This window comes from Phacochoerus africanus, chromosome 4, assembly GCF_016906955.1.
Source record: "Phacochoerus africanus isolate WHEZ1 chromosome 4, ROS_Pafr_v1, whole genome shotgun sequence".
Classification (NCBI taxonomy): domain Eukaryota; kingdom Metazoa; phylum Chordata; class Mammalia; order Artiodactyla; family Suidae; genus Phacochoerus; species Phacochoerus africanus.
This window is the reverse complement of record NC_062547.1, coordinates 103,581,115-103,598,809: the sequence shown is the minus strand read 5'-3', so window position 1 is coordinate 103,598,809 and position 17,695 is coordinate 103,581,115. Positions and strand designations below refer to the sequence as shown.

At 39.2% G+C, this 17,695-nt stretch overlaps 1 protein-coding gene and 1 long non-coding RNA gene across 6 annotated transcripts in view; one reads left to right on the top strand and one right to left on the bottom strand.

The window, feature by feature from the left end:
• ERAP2 (endoplasmic reticulum aminopeptidase 2) overlaps positions 1-1,075 on the bottom strand; it is a 51,341-nt gene extending 50,266 nt beyond the window's left edge. Inside the window, exon 1 of one of the 4 annotated variants that reach the window (XM_047778349.1) lies at positions 26-1,075. The gene's annotated coding sequence lies outside the window, so the exon portion shown is untranslated. The remainder of the gene's footprint in view (positions 1-25) is intronic. The other 3 variants (XM_047778346.1, XM_047778348.1, XM_047778347.1) reach the window with 3 other exon arrangements.
• The window catches only part of LOC125126190 (uncharacterized), a 43,182-nt gene that overhangs the window by 2,972 nt on the left and 22,515 nt on the right, over positions 1-17,695 (top strand). Inside the window, exon 3 of one of the 2 annotated variants that reach the window (XR_007134548.1) lies at positions 5,763-6,035. The exons of the other annotated variant lie outside the window; for it this stretch is intronic. This is a non-coding gene — a long non-coding RNA (uncharacterized LOC125126190). Of the gene's footprint in view, positions 1-5,762; positions 6,036-17,695 lie in introns of those variants that run through there. 2 annotated transcript variants of the gene reach the window in all.

The following is a 17,695-nucleotide window of genomic DNA, read 5'->3' as shown; positions in this document are numbered from 1 at the left end:
AAAAGAAATTCAAGAGAAATATTACCTTAATCCATGTGGTTGCAGATTTGAACGGAGGGGAATTTATTTTTGCTTTCACTTTCTATTCTGGTAAGACTCAGAACTTTGCATAAATGTAGCTAAGAAGCAGGTTTCAGAGTAAAGGCCACACCATGGCAAGGCCGGCTAGGACTCTAGCATCTCAGAGGCTGCTATCCCTGCTGCTTTATCTTCCCTATTCCCATATTCCCAGATGCAACGCCCTCAGACCTAGGGGGTTTTTGTTGTTGTTGTTGTTTGCTTGTTTTTTTAAAATACTGAGTTATTTTAAGACATGATCTTGAATTCCCCCCTGTGCTGTGTCCATATTACCATGCAATCTGATCTCTGTCCATCTACTTGAAAAGGAAACTCCCAGCCAGCTTCTGTGGGCTTTACCAGAGGTCATTATCCCTGGCTTTCCTCTGTAACTGCTTACCTCTTGGGCATAAAGGGGCTGTTCTCCAGCTGCATATCTCCCCATCTTTTGGGGCCTCCTCCTCCTCCTCACCACCCTGGATATAGGCTTTCCACAAAGATAAAACCTCTGTTCTCTGCTCTTTTCCCACTTTACTCTTTTCCTTGGAGAACATGTTCAAAGGCAGAGATTTCGCCTTTATCCTCATCTGTCCTGCATTTCTCTCCTGAGCCCTCCTTTCCGGTTTCAGCTGCTCTGGTTCCAAAAGCCTGATGGACCGTCTTCACGTGAATGTTCTGCTAACAACTCAAACAATGTCTTCCTCCCCCAGGTGGGTGCCTTTTGCTTTAAGTTCATCTGCTTCAAGCCCTCCTTCATTGTCTAGGATTGGACCCTATCACTCTTTGATTCTGCTCCACTTGGGTTTGTTACCAAGTCCTGTTGAGTCTTCCTTTTTAATCTCATTTTACCCGACTTAAAAAAATTTTTTTTTCCCCACAATCATTAAAGCAGCCCAGATCCTCCTTACTCCTTGCAACGGCCTTCAAACAAGTCTTGCTGCTTCTCAAGACGTGCCCTTGCAGGCCACTTGTATGATGCCTGCCAGCAGGTTAATGCTTCCACCACTGCTTGGTCATGCCACCTTGCTGCTCAAAACCTCCTCCCTGTGGTTTCCTCTGTTTACGCACAGAGGCAGTTCCTGTGGGGAGACCATGTGCAGCCCACTGGCTGCCTATGGGCCCCACGACCTCTTTCAAAGCCTGTCTGGCATTTTGTTTACATCCTGTTGCATTAAAGGGCCATGCACCCATGAATGGTGTTCTCAAGTGAAATATAGTGAGCTTGGTTCCTGCTGTCTTTAGGCCTCCTTCCTATGCTGGTTTTCATGCCTTGTCCTGCTGGGTATTGCTAGTTGTAGTCTATGATTTGGTTCAATATTCAAATGCTGCCATGATTAGATCCCTGTTAGGTCTCAGACTATTTTTTTTTCCCTTTTTATATTTTATCATTTTTTCTTTCTACATTTTATGGATTTCAACCTGGATGAAAAACTTAAAGTAGAAGGGGGAAAAAACAAGGAGGTAGCTTACTCCTAGAAAGTGGCACAGGCCTGGATGGGGTCCCTCGGAGTGGCATTTCCTATAGTTAAAGGGGTACCATGAGGTGGGGGTACAGATGCAAACAGGTAACTGGAGGAGAGGGGACACGAAAAAGAAGAGGCACATGGGCTAAAAAACCTGGAGGTTTTTGGAAATCTATTTCTGCAGTGGGGAAGGGAGGGGTGAAGAAGCTATGGGGGGGGGTAGCTCTGTGACAAGAACTACCTCGTCATTCCATGTCACAAGACCCATGTCTGTGTGTTCTCAGAACTCTTCCCTGCCTGTGAGAACAGAAGTGGTGACAGAGGATGAAGAAATGGGGCCATCAGGAAGTGGAGTAGGGTCTGGGTGGCTGCAAAATTCACTGTTTAAAACTATGTCTTGGACTTCCCTTAGAGGTTAAGGATTCAGTGTTGTCACTGCTGTGGCTTGGTTCAATCCCTGGCCTGGGGAACTTCCTACATGCCACAGGGGCGGCTAAAAAACATTTCTTTTTCTTACCATAAGAGGTTTCTAATCTTTTTATTTCCTGATAAGAGAGCAAGCTTTGGGATGCTTGCTGCTTAGGGAATTCACATGTCCCTTCATCCTGGTCTTCTCTGTCTCTTGCTCAGAGACTCTCCTTCAATGCACTCCTACCATCACCCAGTCTATCCCTGTAGTCTGCTTTTGTTTTCTCAGCATTTACTGGTTCCTGGTGGTTCGATACATTTTTTTTTTTTTGGTCTTTTTTTTAGGGCCACACTCACAGCATATGGAGGTCCTCAGGCTAGGGATCAAATCGGAGCTGTAGCTGTTGTCCTACGGCCACAGCAATGCCAGATCTGAGCCTCATCTGTGACCTACACCATAGCTCATGGCAAAGCTGGATCCTTAATCCACTGAGCAAGGCCGGGGATCGAACCTGCATCCTCATGGATGCCAGTCAGATTCGTTTCTGCCGAGCCACAAAGGGAACTCCTCTATGTATTGATTTGTTTGTTTCATCTGTCTCCGCACTAGAACATGAGCTCCCTGAAAACAGGGCATTTGTCTGCTTTGTTCGCCTCTTTTTTTTTTTTTTTTTGTCTTTTTAGGGCCACACCCATAGCATATGGAGGTTTGCGGGGTAGGGGTCGAATTGGAGCTGTAGCTGCTGGCCTACGCCACAGCCACAGCAATGCAGGATCTGAGCCACATCTGTGACCTACACCACAGCTCACGGCAATGCCTGATCCTTAACCCGCTGAGTAAGGCCAGGATTCAAACATGCAACCTCATGGATCCTGGTAGGTTTCGTTAATCGCTGAGCCACTCTGGGAACTCCTGTATTGTTCCCCTCTTAATGCCAAGAGCCTAGAGCAGAGCCTGGTCTAGAAAAGCCCCTCAAAAAATGTCTGCTGAATGGACGAACACATTTTTCAATACTTTTGTTTCTTTTCAGATTGCCCTATGCTTGCTCCATGCTTCAGGGAACTTTCCATTTCTGGATGAGCCCAGCCTTTCCTCACCTCTACTGTGGCTGCCACCTTGTATGTCATACGTCTCTCCGTGCCCCCTATGTAAACTTACTGCAAGGCAGATGCCTCCTCCAGGAAGCCACCTTGGAAGGGACACATGCTTCCTGTCCAGTCCCTCATTACAGGCACTCGTTTAGTCAGTTCTCTTGGCCCTCACCTTAGACTAACATGCCTGTGCTTCATATCCTTCTTTCAGTTATCAACTCCCGAAAGCTGGGGGCCCAACACTACACCTCTCCCTCTCTCCAGCCCCTCTCAGTGTGCTGTGCACACCTCAACAAACAGGTGACCATGACTGAGTTAGAGTGAATTCTCCACAGAGTTGAAACATTTGTTTTCGAAATGTTCACAGACTTTTACTAACGTTAATGGAAATCTTTTTCATATATATTACAAATATTTCCATCCCCTTAGGGTGCACGCAACAGATTTAAATCCTAATGACCCAAGATTTTTTACAAAATGGACCTAGAATCAAGAAAATTGGATTTAAAGTCATCTTCTGAAAATAAGTACCTTCCTCATTTCCACATTAGAGGCAATAGTACTTTCCTAATTATTACCTAGGATTACTATCTATCTCAGAATCAATTTGAGATAATATGCAGAAAACAGTTTACAACTTTAAAGTTACCTTACTAGCAATAATCCGTGATTATGCTAGGTTGTAATAAAATGCTGCCCTTGAGGCAAATGAGATGCAATAAATACCTGCATGTTGCTATAACTTCTTGACTTCTTACGAGTACTATGCAAAGTTTATTCCAGTTCCTCATTATCACCAATTTTTTAAATTTACTTTGTGTTATTTGCTTCAGCCTTGCTCAGCTTCCACCCTACACCTGTTTCCAGACTGTCCCTTCAAAAGGGCAGCAAACTGAAAAATTAGCACATGAAGCTAATTGGACACTATTTCAGGTACTCAGATACCTTAAAAATTATTTCCTAGTGCTGCCTGTCTTGCAGGTGGGCAAGGTTCAGGATAAAGGAAATGCTAAATGGCCTTCTGACAAATGACATGTTCCTGAAGCTCCTCCCTTCCTGCTGTTGAATTTTCTCCTGTGAACAACAGCTTGGCCTTTGTCCTGGGTTAGATGCTATCATGCTGAATACCAGCCAACTTACAGTCTTAAAAACCACTTCCTCTTCTCTGCCTCTCACTTCTTTTCAAAAAGTTCTCTAAAACCCTGATGAGATTCAAAATACCTCACAGAATTACGGCTATGTCTCGGTACAATTTCAAATAAAATGGAGGCAGAATCTATAATTTGATTTTTAACATGTAAATTAAAAAAGGGAGTTTCTGATAGTACAAAGATCAAGGGCCTAGGCAAAATATGAGGGAAAGGCAGTGGAATTCACCAGGTAAATGCATTCTATAGCTTTTTAAAAATCCATTCAATTTCAGCAGAAAATTAAAACAGCATAATGTCAGAATTTTGAATCAGTAACTGACAGAGAGAGAGTTTTTCAAAAAATGGATAGTTTTTGCCAGCCTTGCACAGTATTTACTAAAAATAAAAACAGAAGACTGCAACAATGAAAAACTTACGTTGTTGAAGTAGAACACAAATGAAGCAAACCTGACTTTGAATCACAAATGACCTGCAGTTGGGTGAATGTGTGATGCAAAGCTTGCAGGTGTGGAAGGCCGACTGTGGTCATTGTATGAGGCCTCTTCACAGAAGGGACTTGACCACCCAAGGATTTTGGTAATTGTGGGGCTCCTAGAACCAACACCCCAGGCATGCTGAGGGATGACTGTACCCACATTTAATATTTTTATTAACAGCCAAAGCAAAAATCCTGGTGCTTCTGTCATTTTCCAGTGAAAGATTACCTCAATAACTGATAACACATTTTCAAACAAGAAACATGGCTGCAAAATAAACCAGAGTGATTCTGAGCTTGTTCAGTACTTTATTTTTTTAAGTTTTTTTTCTATTATAGTGGATTTATAATGTTCTGTCAATTTCTGCTGCACAGCCAAGTGACCCAGTCATATATGTGTCCAATACTTTATTATGAAAGAAAAATTTTATGTTTCTAACAGACACCACCTGACTACATGAAATCAGTATTGCTTGGCTTCTTACTACTTAAAGACCTCAAAGTCTATAAGAATGTCAACTTGGGCCAGGATGGAGAAGGGACTGGGATTTAGCCTCTGACTAGAAACAATGCCCCTCCCCCCCCACCAAAGAGACAAAAGACAGTTTGTCAGATGATGACTATATATATAGTTTTTGCCAGCCTTGCACTGAAGGCAGTGATCCCCAAGGAAACAAAGTCAGGGCTGTAATTATCCCAGCTGAATGCCTTGAGTGAGGGTCCATGCAGCTCTGTAGCTGCCAACAGTTTGAGTTGAGGAGATGCAGCTGAGTCTGGGAGGGCAAGGAACATAGAGTTCACAGGAGGAATGCCAGAGAGGACAGATCTGCAGAGTCAGAGGATGAGAGAGAGACCAACAGAGAGAAAGAGACGAGAAAGAGAGAGAGACAGAGACAGAGAGACAGAGAGGAAAGAGAAAGGGGCAAGAGGGTGAGGAGAGAGAGAGTGGGGGGGGGGGTTGGAGATAGAGAGTGAGGGAAGAGAAAGAAAGGGGTGAGAGGTGAAGAGAGAGAGAGGAGAGTGGGGTGGGGTGAGGAGAGAGAGAATACTTTGGAGATCTGCTCAGTGCTCCCCCTGAAGTTTCACCTGATTGCTGAGCAGCCCATGCATCTGCAGAAAACACCAGAGCCAACGGCTGGATCATGGAAAAGCTTAACTGTCATGGTGCCTGGCGTCCACACAGAGCCCGTGGAAGGACCTATGCCCACCAGTAAGCCTGGAAAACTCCACCTGGACGGGCCCACAGGTAGAGTACCCAGAGGAGTCTTGCTTCAGTAGTGGGAAGCAATTAGCTCTAGATAAAGCACTGCTTCAGTTCCACGGAACAGACTTAAAGGCGAGATCCAAAAGGATCAAACTGCTTCCAAGTAACCGTGTCCCAGCACAAAGCTCAAGTATGTTATAGTAATAATAGTAATTAAAAAATCCACTGTCCAACTTGGTTAACAAATATCAGTAGTGATTTTTTTTTTAATACATAGGGATTCTTTTTTACTGATTGCAGCAAATGATAACCATATGGCCCCTCAGAAGGAAGGTGTTAGACTTATAGGCTGTGTGAGGTGATGGGGGGGGAGGCTTATGAAGCAGGGCTTTGTTCTGGTTTAGATGTTCTCAAGAAGTAGGGGTGATTCTACACCTGAGCTTAATAAGGAGGGAAGAGAAGACCATGGCTAAGGCTGTAATTGGTAAAGAAAAAGCAGTCTCTCAAGTCAGGATATGGAGGCACTGGACCATTTTTGTGGCTGTGATAGTGTTTGTGTTTTGCCTGTGTTCAGGCATGATTGTGCAGTCAGCTTAATTTTGTCTTCATCCATCATTTGCAAAGAGTGGTCTTGTCTGATGGGGATGTTCTGTGAATTTGAGGCTTTCTCTTTTCACTGATGTCCCTTTTTTATACCTCCCTGAAGCCAATACTTGGTATAAAACTGTCAGAGTAGAGTAGGGAATGATGAGTATATCTTTTTATTTTTTATTATTATTATTATTTTTAGGGCTGCAACCCCAGCATATGGAGGTTCCCAGGCTAGGGGTCGAATCAGAGCTGTAGGTGCTGGCCTACACCACAGCCACAGCAGCATGGGATCCGAGCCGCGTCTGCCACATACACCACAGCTCACGGCAGTGCTGGATCCTTTACCCACTGAGCAAGACCAGGAATTGTACCTGCATCCTCATGGATGCTAGTCAGATTTGTTAACCACAAGCCACAATGGGAACACTGAGTGTATCTTTTTAAATAAACAGTTGTCAACTAGAGAAGTTATGGGTTACAGTGGTAAGGCTAATTATGTGCCTTTTAATACTTAGCTCTCTGAATTTTATTGAAGTTAGCAAAACAGACTTGTCACCTTACTCTCAGAGCAAGGCAACTTTGAGTAATATTCCCCAGTAATGGCATAGTAGCTAACCAACAAATTCTCTTCAGAGGAGAACAAAAGCAGCGGTAGCTTCATCTGGTGGTGACAAGCGTAATTACAGAGAATCATTTTTCATAGTGCTAACCCTTCATGCCAAAAACACACATTCTGTGGTAGATCACACAATCCAAAAAGGAATTAGAGATGTTCCCTGGTGGCTTACCCGTTAAGGATCTGGTGTAATCACTGCTGTGGTATGGGAAATTCTGCTTGCCATGGATGCAGCCAAAAAAAGGAGAGGGGGACAGAATTTATCTAATGTACAACCCAAACCTAAGATAATCAGATTTATAGGCTTAGATTTCCGGTATGTGAGGTTGAGGAGTAGAGGTCAGAACTTATAGGAGTCTACTACTAAATATAATTTGGATACTTGAATGACTATGCTTTGGAAGTATAGTTTTCCTTATATCAGCGGGGACATTAGGAATAAAGGGATTGGACCTCCCTTCAGACCTGTCCTGGTTGGGTGCTTTAAGTTAATCACATTTTTTACATAGAAAATTCTCTGCAAGATGCAGATCTTGAGTGATTTCTCCTGCACCCCAAGAATATTGAGAGCTTTCCCATTATTTGGATAAGAACGTCACTCATTTAGAAAATAGGAGAACTGAGGAGGTCATATATCAGCTCAGGGAGAGAGAACCCTGCATTATCTCGGGTATCATACCCACATCATGCCAGTTGTACCTGCTAATTATTGACTAAAAGTCCATAGAAAGAGTCCTGGAAAGAGCAAACACAAAAGGTGAAACACTAAAAGTATCAGCTTTAAGCCAGGATCTTTTACTTCCAGAGGGAAATATACTTTTTATTTTAGCTCCATGTATGTTTTTTCATATTATTTTTTTCCCCCACAGAAAAACACTTGCCTTTTCTTCTTCCTTTGGTTAATTACAATTTTTTTTGAACATTTTGCAATCAGGTTTATTAAATGGATACAAGTCAATGGAAGTTGAGATAGGGAATATTTTCCCAACTCTGTCCCTCCATTGACTTCAGTGTTATTTGTTGGTTTTTGGCCATGTCCATGGCATGGGGAGGTTCCTGGGCCAGGATAGAACCCATGCCATATCAGCAACTTGAACCACAACAGTGACAACACCAGATCCTTAACCCACTCTGCCACCAGGGAACTCCTGCCTTCAATGTTATATTCTTGCTCTTCATTTTTCCATCTCCTGTTTTTCTGTGGATCTTTTCTAGGCTCAATGGTAGAAGCAAGTGACTAGAAGGAAAGAAGTATCCTTTTGCTTATCAGGATACTGCTTTCCCAGCTCTCTCTCGGTCCTTGAAACTCTCTGTGTGCAACATGCTCACATATTTTTTCTCTCCTGTGGATTTGTTTTTAATGTTTTTAGCTCTCTGCTTAATTCCCAAATGTCTTTCAGATTACTAGGTTAGATTTGCGTGTATCTGTCAATAAGATGATTACCACTGAACACACACATAGTTCTATAAATTGGACCTCTGATAAGAAAATATTTAGAGTTTTAACCTACACCTAAGGAAGTCAATTTGAAAAAAAATAGTATTGTTCTCTTGCTCAACTTATGAAATTTTTCCAATATTCTAAGGATATCTTTAAGAGATCCAAAATTGGAGTTCCCATCATGGCTCAGTGGTTAACAAGTCTGACTAGGAACCATAAGGTTTCAGGTTCGATTAGATCCCTGGCCTTGCTTAGTGGGTTAAGGATCCACCGTTGCCTTGGGCTGTGGTGTAGGTTGCAGACACGGATCGGATCCCGCGTTGCTGTGGCTCTGGCGTAGGCTGGTGGCTGCAGCTCCAATTCGACCCCTACCCTGGGAAACTTCATATGCCGTGGGTGCAGCCCTAGAAAAGACAAAAAGACAAAAATAAATAAATAAATAAATAAATACACCCAAAATTTGCATGTTTAAGAGACCCAAATCCAAGTGATCAAATGTAATACTGTTGCCTGAAAAGCACAATTTTTTTTACAATTTTTTTTGTGAATAATAACCTTAATCCCTGAAATAGGACTTCTGTTTATCATTTGATAGAACATTTATATGCAATTTATATGAACCTGACGCATAAAAAAGTAGCAAAGTAACTCTGAAACGTTTCCACTATCACCTTTTCTATACTAAGAAATATGTCATTCTCAGTGTACATTCATTTTCCTTGAAGTGCTCAGAACATTGAGCATTTACTTTTAGAAAAGAAGGAAGCTCTTGTTTGCTAACCCAAAGGAAAAGACAAAGACACACAGTTTGACATATTTGGCATAAATAATGTTTAGCTTAGCTATCATATTAATAAGGCAATCACATTGCTTTGAAAGGTAACAGTGTCAAATAACCACCAAACCTTACTTAAATACAAATGAGGGTGGCAACACTATTCATTTAACAGGTGTTTATTGTGTATAGGTTTTGGCAAACTGCCATATTAGGTGCAGCCAGGGAGTGAAACAATACTTGCCCCGTTTTGAAGCATCTGAGTGTATGGGAATGTGAATATGTGTAAGTGTATGAACGTTTTTACCTTAAAGAAAATCACAATAATGTATGCACATGATGGAAAATGAAGCAGTGGAAAAATTACAAGGAAAAGTAAAAGAAGCTCTCCCTACCCCTCCCTCCTTCCAGTCACACTTCCCAGAAGCAACAATTTGTAAGATTTTCTAAATAGTATTTTGGACCACTTTATCTCAAAATGAGGTTTATTGAATTTCTGGTTTGAAAAAGGAAGATTTAGTTCATTTCTACTTTTTTAAATTTCCCCTCCTACTCCAAGTTTTTTTTATTACTTTTATTTTAATTCCTCTTTTACCTTTATATACTTTTATATTATATGTAAATCTTGGGCTAGTTCCATCAACTTTGATCAGTATATTTTCACACTCAAATAGGTAATTTAACAGTGACTAAAATTTATTAGATATTTACTATATGCCAGACACTCTTCTAAGCAGTTTACATGGATTTCCTTATTTAATCCTTACAGCAACCCTATCTGGTATCATTCCTCATTTATAGAAGAGAAAACTAGGGCGTGGAGGCTGGGGATGATTTGCTCAAGGTCACAGGGTAGTAAGGAGGCAGAGGGACCAGGCAGCCTGGATCCATGCCCTCCAAGCTCCACTATCTCCCACATGAGGGTATTAGCATGCCCCTTCCTCTTCCACTCCCATCTTCTATCAACCAGCTCTTCACTTTTGCAATATTAAGATAGATGATATTTATCATCTGTCATATAATCATATTTAAATCTTTTTTCCTGATAGGTTAGCTCTAAAGGTTGAGAATCAATACATACAATTACATATTGTGATCATGTAAATGTCATTTCCAGCAGAAACAAGAAGTGTGCCAGGATTATATTTTCTTCTCTCTCAGAATATTTGAAGTCCTCCCTTCATTAATTTCTTCCTTTATATGCTCAAGAAATATTTTTGAAAACTTACTAAGTTCATTAATTTCTTCCTTTATATGCTCAAGAAATATTTTTGAAAACTTACTAAGTTTTGACACTTGGGAAGGTGAGTTAGAGAGGAATACAGTGAGAAATACAGTATGGTCTAACCCCTAGCCTCTGCCCTTAGGAACTTATAGAATTTACAGTGTACCTGGAGCCAACGAAGGTTTTGAGGAGAAAAGGTAATATAAACTGGGCTTTAAAGAATGATGAGAATTTGAAAGGGGGAAATGATACAAAATGACTCAAGTGGTAGAGATGGGTTTTTTTCCCTAAGACTTGAGATTTCTAAGCTGCCTGCCTAGAATAAGTGGTTTGCACTAGAGGAACATGTTAATGAAAATCCAGTTAACAATTATGCTAAGAAGAAAAACAGAATTTTGCTCAAGCCAAACTGAGGACTATAATGTGGGAGAGAGACTCTCAGAACCTCTGAAGATAGTTCCACTGTCAGAAGCTAGCAATGCAGTTTTATACATTTTTGAGACAAAAAATTATGTATCATACTGACAGGTTCATATTGCACATAAAGTTCATCATAGGTGTTTTGGTCATGAACAAAGCGAGACTTTAAGGCAGTATGACCTTCTGTACAGGATGAAAAGTACTATTAATCTTAAAAATTACAATGCTGACGTCAAAGAAAAAGGGAGCTTTTTTTTCTTCTCTCCAAATTTGACTATATCCTCCTGCCTTGGGGAGGTCTGATTAATGTAGAATGTGGAAGCACACTGCATGTTGAAAAAGGCCCATAACAAATGGGGGCATGTTATACGTGTTTCAATTCTGACTTAGTTTGATTGTCCTGCTGTAAAGAAATTTGATTTTCCCTCATTATTTCCTCCCTTTTGAGCATAAACCTCTCTATAGAAAGTATTAAGTGATCAAACATTTGTTCCCTTGATGCCAGAGTGGTTTCTTACCTGTCCCAAATCTGTCATGTCCCTCTAAGCTGGGTCTTAATAGCCCATTTTTTTTCTTTCTTTTACTGGGGGTTATAATAGTAGGATTCTTGGCAAGGATCAAATTGTCAATTCCAAGATGTTCAATAGAACTTAAGCCAATTTTATCGTATATGTGCATTGTGTGTGTCCAGTATCTTAAATAGGACTGTAGATATGATAAATAGTGTCACACCATTTAAGCATTAATATTTTAGCTGGAGTTTTGAATATACATCAAAAAGCACAAGAGATTATTGTTCTATAAATGATATAGAACACAATCAATATAGCCAGCAACAATAATAAAGTCATGAACAGAGATTGAACCACAAATTCCAGAGTCAATCATTTACCTAAGATTTCATTTAGATTAAACAGGGGATCCTTCAATATAGAAATGTGATTTTTCATGTGAATCATTAGATGAGCCATATTAGAGGGATCATCCTGCAGGAAAATGCAACATTTAGTTTAGATTATAGCATAAATTCCCCCTTGTAAATCTGCTTTATTAAGAGCCATTCAGTTTTGTAACATTGTCTCCCTCATCAGAGAAATTTAGAAGTGAGTAAGTTAATCAAATATATGAAACAAGCATAAAAGGATATGTTGTCAGGGAAATATTTTGTAGATTTTACTCCTGATCAGTCATCTCAGTTTGCTGTACAATCATTGCATAGCAGTGCTTTTGGCAGTAAACGTAAAGCAAGCCGCAATATATGCCATGAGTAACTCGATAGCTAGGAAAAGGATAATAATACATATTAGGAAAATAATAATCATCTGTAAAGCAAAGTGGAAAAATTTGCCTAGTTCTTAAGGGACCCATTCAAACATATCATTTATTTTGTTTATTTTTTTTTACTTCAAAGTACAGTTGATTTACAATGTTGCGTTAATTTCTGCTTTATAGCAAAGCGATTCAGTTATACACAATATATTTTACATATTCTTTCAATATTTAAAAGAAGAATATTTAAAAAATATTCTTTTCCATTATGGTTTATCATAGGACACTGAATATAGTTCTCCGTGCAGACAGTAGGACCTTGTTATATATCCCATCCATGTATAATAACTTACATCTGCTACCCCAACCTCCCGCTCCATCCCTCCCCAGTCTCTTCTTCTTGGCAACCACAAGCCTGTTCTCCTATCCATGAGTCTGTTTCTGTTTCGCAGATATTTTCATTTGTGTCATATTTTAGATTCCACATGTAAGTGATATCATATGGTATTTGTCCTTCTCTTTCTGACTCACTTCACTTAGTATGATAATCTCTAGTTGTGTCCATGTTGCTGCAGATTGTATTATTTCATTCTTTTTATGGCTGAGTAGTATTCCATTGTATATACTTAGCACATCTTTATCCATTCCTTTGTTAATGGACATTTAGGTTGATTCTTTGTCTTGGCTATTGTGAATAGTGCTGCTATGAACATAGGTGTGCGTAGCATGTATCTTTTTGAATTATAGTTTTGTTGGATATATGCCCCTGAGTGGAACTTCTAGATCATATGGTAGTTCTGTATTTAGTTGTCTGAGAAACCTCCATACTGTTTTCCATAGTAACAGTGCACATTCCCACCAACACTATAGGAGGGTTCCCTGTTCTCCACACCATCTCTAGCTGTTGTTATTTTTAGATTTTTTAATGATGGCCATTCTGACCAGTATGAGGTGTTACCCCATAGTTTCAATTTTCACTTCTTTAATTATTAATGATGTTGTGCACTTTTTCATGTGTCTATTGGACATTTGTATTTATTCTTTGGAGAAACATTTATTTAGGTCTTCTGCTCATTTTTTGATTGGGTTATTTAGGGTTTTGTTGTTGTTGTTATTGAGTTATATGAACTTAGATCATTTAAAGGGTCAATCTTTCTTACATCTTGTAACCATTTTGCATTTTGGAATATTTTTTCTAGTCTCACCTCAGCTTCTCCAGAGGTGTTTCTATAACTGCAGCAAATAATGTGATCAATAGTATAAGTACCTTGTTTGGCCAGTAGAAAATCTAAGGCAATTCTATTATCTAATACTATTTGGGGAGAAATTTAGGGAGGCCTGTTGTGCTGTAATAATTCTTGCAGTCTCTTCAGCTGTTTGACCAATGGTGGCTGATATGTTACTGAGCATATCCCTTTTTATATACACTCCTGCGGCAGGAACCAAGATTCACCCCAAATTTTCCACCAGGTATCTTAGTCTTCTACTTGCATGAATCTTTCAACTTTAGTGAGAAGAGAAAGGAGGTCTATCTGTCTCTTTGTATATAGACAATGGGGTAACATAATGTGCCAGTAAGCACGAACTTTCTAGCTACTAGCTGTTAAGACATGTATGTGCCCATCCTAGGGAAGGTGAGTCAATTCCAACATCACATATGGAGACAAAACCTGGGGTAGAAAAAGTGATTTCTCTCAGAGTACTTTCATTGATTCAAGTTTAGTTAGTATTAAATCATCATTCACTTTTTTGGTAGGCTTTCCAAAATCTCTCTGTTTGATGTTCGATGTGGGAGAGTTTCTGGCATAAATGACTCACATTTTTCTCATTAAAACATTTGTTAATCAAGTAAGAGAACATGTGGTCCAAGGGTGAAACTGTGTCCAGTTTCTAAGGACCTAGGATCTTACCAGACAAGGGATGGCATGTTAATAATATGGTGGAGAATTTGGATGTGAAAGGTTAGGCCATAGGGAAGCCAATCTAAGTGGTAACATTAGGCACATCTGCAATCAGTGACAGGAATTATAAGGGGTCTAAATCAGCTTTGAATTAAATGAGAAATTTTATAACAAATTGGGAATGTAAGCTGGTACAACCACTATGGAGAACAGTATTGAGTTATCTTAGCAAACTGTACATAGAACTACCATATGACCCAGCAATCCTACTCTTGGACATATATCCAGACAAAACTCTCCTTAAAAAAGGCACATGCACCTGAATGTTCATTGCAGTACTATTCACAATAGCCAAGACATGGAATAAACCTGAATGTCCATTGATGGATGATTGGATTAGGAAGATATTGTGTATATATACACAATACTACTCAAAAGAAACAAACTAATGCCATTTGCAGCAACATGGATGGAACTAGAGACTCTCATGCTGAGTGAAGTAAGTCAGAAAGAGAAAGACAAATACCATATGATATCCCTTCTATCTGGAATCTAACATATGGCACAAAGAAACCTTTCCACAGAAAAGAAAATTATGGACTTGGAGAATAGACTTGTGGTTGCCAAAGGGGAAGGGGAGGAAGTGGGAGGAACTGGGAGCTTGGGGTAAATAGATGCAGAATGTTGCCTTCGGGATGGATTAGCAATGGGATTCTGCTGTTTAGCACTGGGAACTCTGTCTAGTCACTTATGATGGAACGTGTAATGTGAGAAAATAGAATGTGTACTTGTAAGTGTAACTGGGTCACCACACTGTACAGTAGAAAAAATACATAAATAAACGATAAACAAAACAACAACAACAACAAAACAAATCCAACAATCAGTTTAATTGCCCCTGGTAGCTGTACTTTGTGATAACTTTTAAGAGTTTTCTTTCCATCCTAAATACTGGGGCAAAAACATAGCTAGAAATAAAACAACAACTTTCAATTCCCATAGACAAATATTTGGTAAATAATATAATTTGAAAAAGTATGATAGACCTTAAAGGTTTGATCTGAACTCTTGGGTTAGTTGTCTATCATTGGTGTTGTCTTCTCATCCTGGCTTTGTGGTACCTGTTTGAGCTGAAGCCAGGTGTCAGAAACAGGAGGCCTTTTTGAGGTGAGATATGTGAATCCAAGAGCTTACTGCTTTAAGTTTTACAGCACAGAGGTTTGTTAGTAACACCTGATATAGTTCCTTCCAAGGTGGTTGTAAAGTGTCTTTTATTTGATGTCTTTTTCAATAGACAAAAATCTCAAGATTGTAACCCATGGTCTTTAAAATTGTCTCCTGGTGGCTCACTATGGAGGAATCAGTAATTTCTCATTTTCTTTAAGTGCTTCTTAAAAAATTCTATATTTTATTTTAATTTGCTTTTTTTTATTGAAGTCTAGTTGATTTACAATGTTGTGCCAGTTTGGCTGTACAGAAAAATGACAGTCATATTAAAAAAAAATTTAATATTATTTTCCATCATGGTCTATCCCAGGAGATTGTATATAGTTCCCTTTGCTACTCAGTAGGACTTTATTGCTATCCCTTCTACATGTAATAGTTTGTATCTATTAACTTCCAAATATCAGTCTATCCTCTCTCCTCCCTCCTCTCCCTGGACAATCACAAGTCTGTTCTCTATCTCTGTGAGTCTGTTTTGGTTTTGTAGATAGGTTCATTTGTACCATATTTTAGATTCCATATATAAGTGATATTATATGATATTTGTCCTTCTCTTTCTGTTTTACTTCACTTAGTATGATAATCTCTAGTTGCATCCACGTTGCTGCAAATGGCATTATTTTATTGTTTTTTATGGTTGAGTAGTATTCCATATATATACACATATGTATATGGAATATATATATTACATCTTCTTAATTTCTCCATTGATGGACATTTGTTTTGATGTATTTGCTAATGCAAATAGTGCTGCAATAAATATAGGGGTGCATGTATCTTTTTGAATTATAGTTTTGTCTGGATATATGCCCAGGAGTGGCATTGATGGATCATATAGTAGTTCTATGTTTCATTTTCTGAAGAACCTCCATACTTTTTTTCATAGTGGTTGTATTAATTTATATTCCCACCAACAGTATAGGAGTGTTTCCTTTTCTCCACACCTTCTCCAGCATTTGTTATTTGTAGACTTATTAGTGATGGCCATTATTACTGGTGTGAGGTGGTACCTGTTTGTAGTTTTGATGAGCATATCTCTAATAATTAGTGTTGAACATCTTTTCATGTGCCTACTGGCCATCCATATGTCTTCTTTGGAAAAATGCCTATTTAAGTCTTCTGCCCAATTTCTAATTGGGTTGGTTGTTTTTTTTGTTGTTGTTGAGGTATATGAGTTGTTTGTATGAGTTGTCTGGGGATTAAGCCCTTATTGCCTGCATCATCTGCACCTATTTTCTCCCATTCTGCAGGTTGTCATTTTGTATTTTTTTCATGGTTTCTTTTGCTGTGGAAAAGCTTGTACGTTTGTTTTTTTATTGCCTTGGGAAAATGACCTAAAAAACATTTGTATGGTTTATGTCAGAGAATGTTTTGCCTATGTTCTCTTCTAGCATTTTTATGGTCATGTCTTATGTGTAAGTTTTTTTTAGCTATTTTGAGTTTATTTTTGTGCATGGCATTAGGGTGTGTTCTATTTGTATTTATGCAACTTTCTGGTTTTGCCAGCACCACTTACTGAAGAGACTGTCTTTTCCCCATTTTATATTCTTGCCAATTTTGTCAAAGATTAATTGGCTATAGGTGTCTGGGTTTATTTATGGGTTCTCTATTCTATTCCATTGATCCATGTGTTTTTTTTTTTTTTGTACCAGTACCACACTGTCTTGATTAATGTAGTTTTGCAATACTGTCTGAATTCTGGGAGAGTTATGCTTCCTGCTTTGTTACCCAAAGCAGTTCTGAGTCTTTTATGGTTCTACATAAATATTTGGATTATTTTTGTAGTTTTGTGAAAAATATCATGGGTAATTTGATACAGAGCACATTAAAATCTATAGATTGCTTTGGGTAGTATGGCCATTTTAACAATATCAATTCTTCCAGGAGTTCCCATCGTGGCTCAGTGGTTAACGAATCTGACTAGGAACCATGAGGTTGCAGGTTCGATCCCTGGCCTTGCTCAGTGGGTTAACGATCTGGCGTTGCCGTGAGCTGTGGGGTAGGTTGCAGATGCAGCTCGGATCCTGCGTTGCTGTGGCTCTGGTGTAGGCTGGTGGCTACAGCTCCAATTCGACCCCTAGCCTGGGAACCTCTCTATGCCACAGGAGCAGCCCTAGAAAAGGCAAAAAGACAAACAAACAAACAATATTAATTCTTGCAATCCAAATGGAAGATCTTTTCATTTCTTTGAATACTTTTTAATTACTTTGATTAATGTTTTATAGTTCTCAACATATAATTTTTACCTCTTTGATCAAGTTTATCCCCAGGTGGTCTTTTTTTGGTGCAATTTGAAAAGGTATTTTTTATATTTCTTTTCTAATATTTGATTGTTAGTATACAAAAATGCAACTGATTTCTGAATGTTAATCTTCTATCTTGC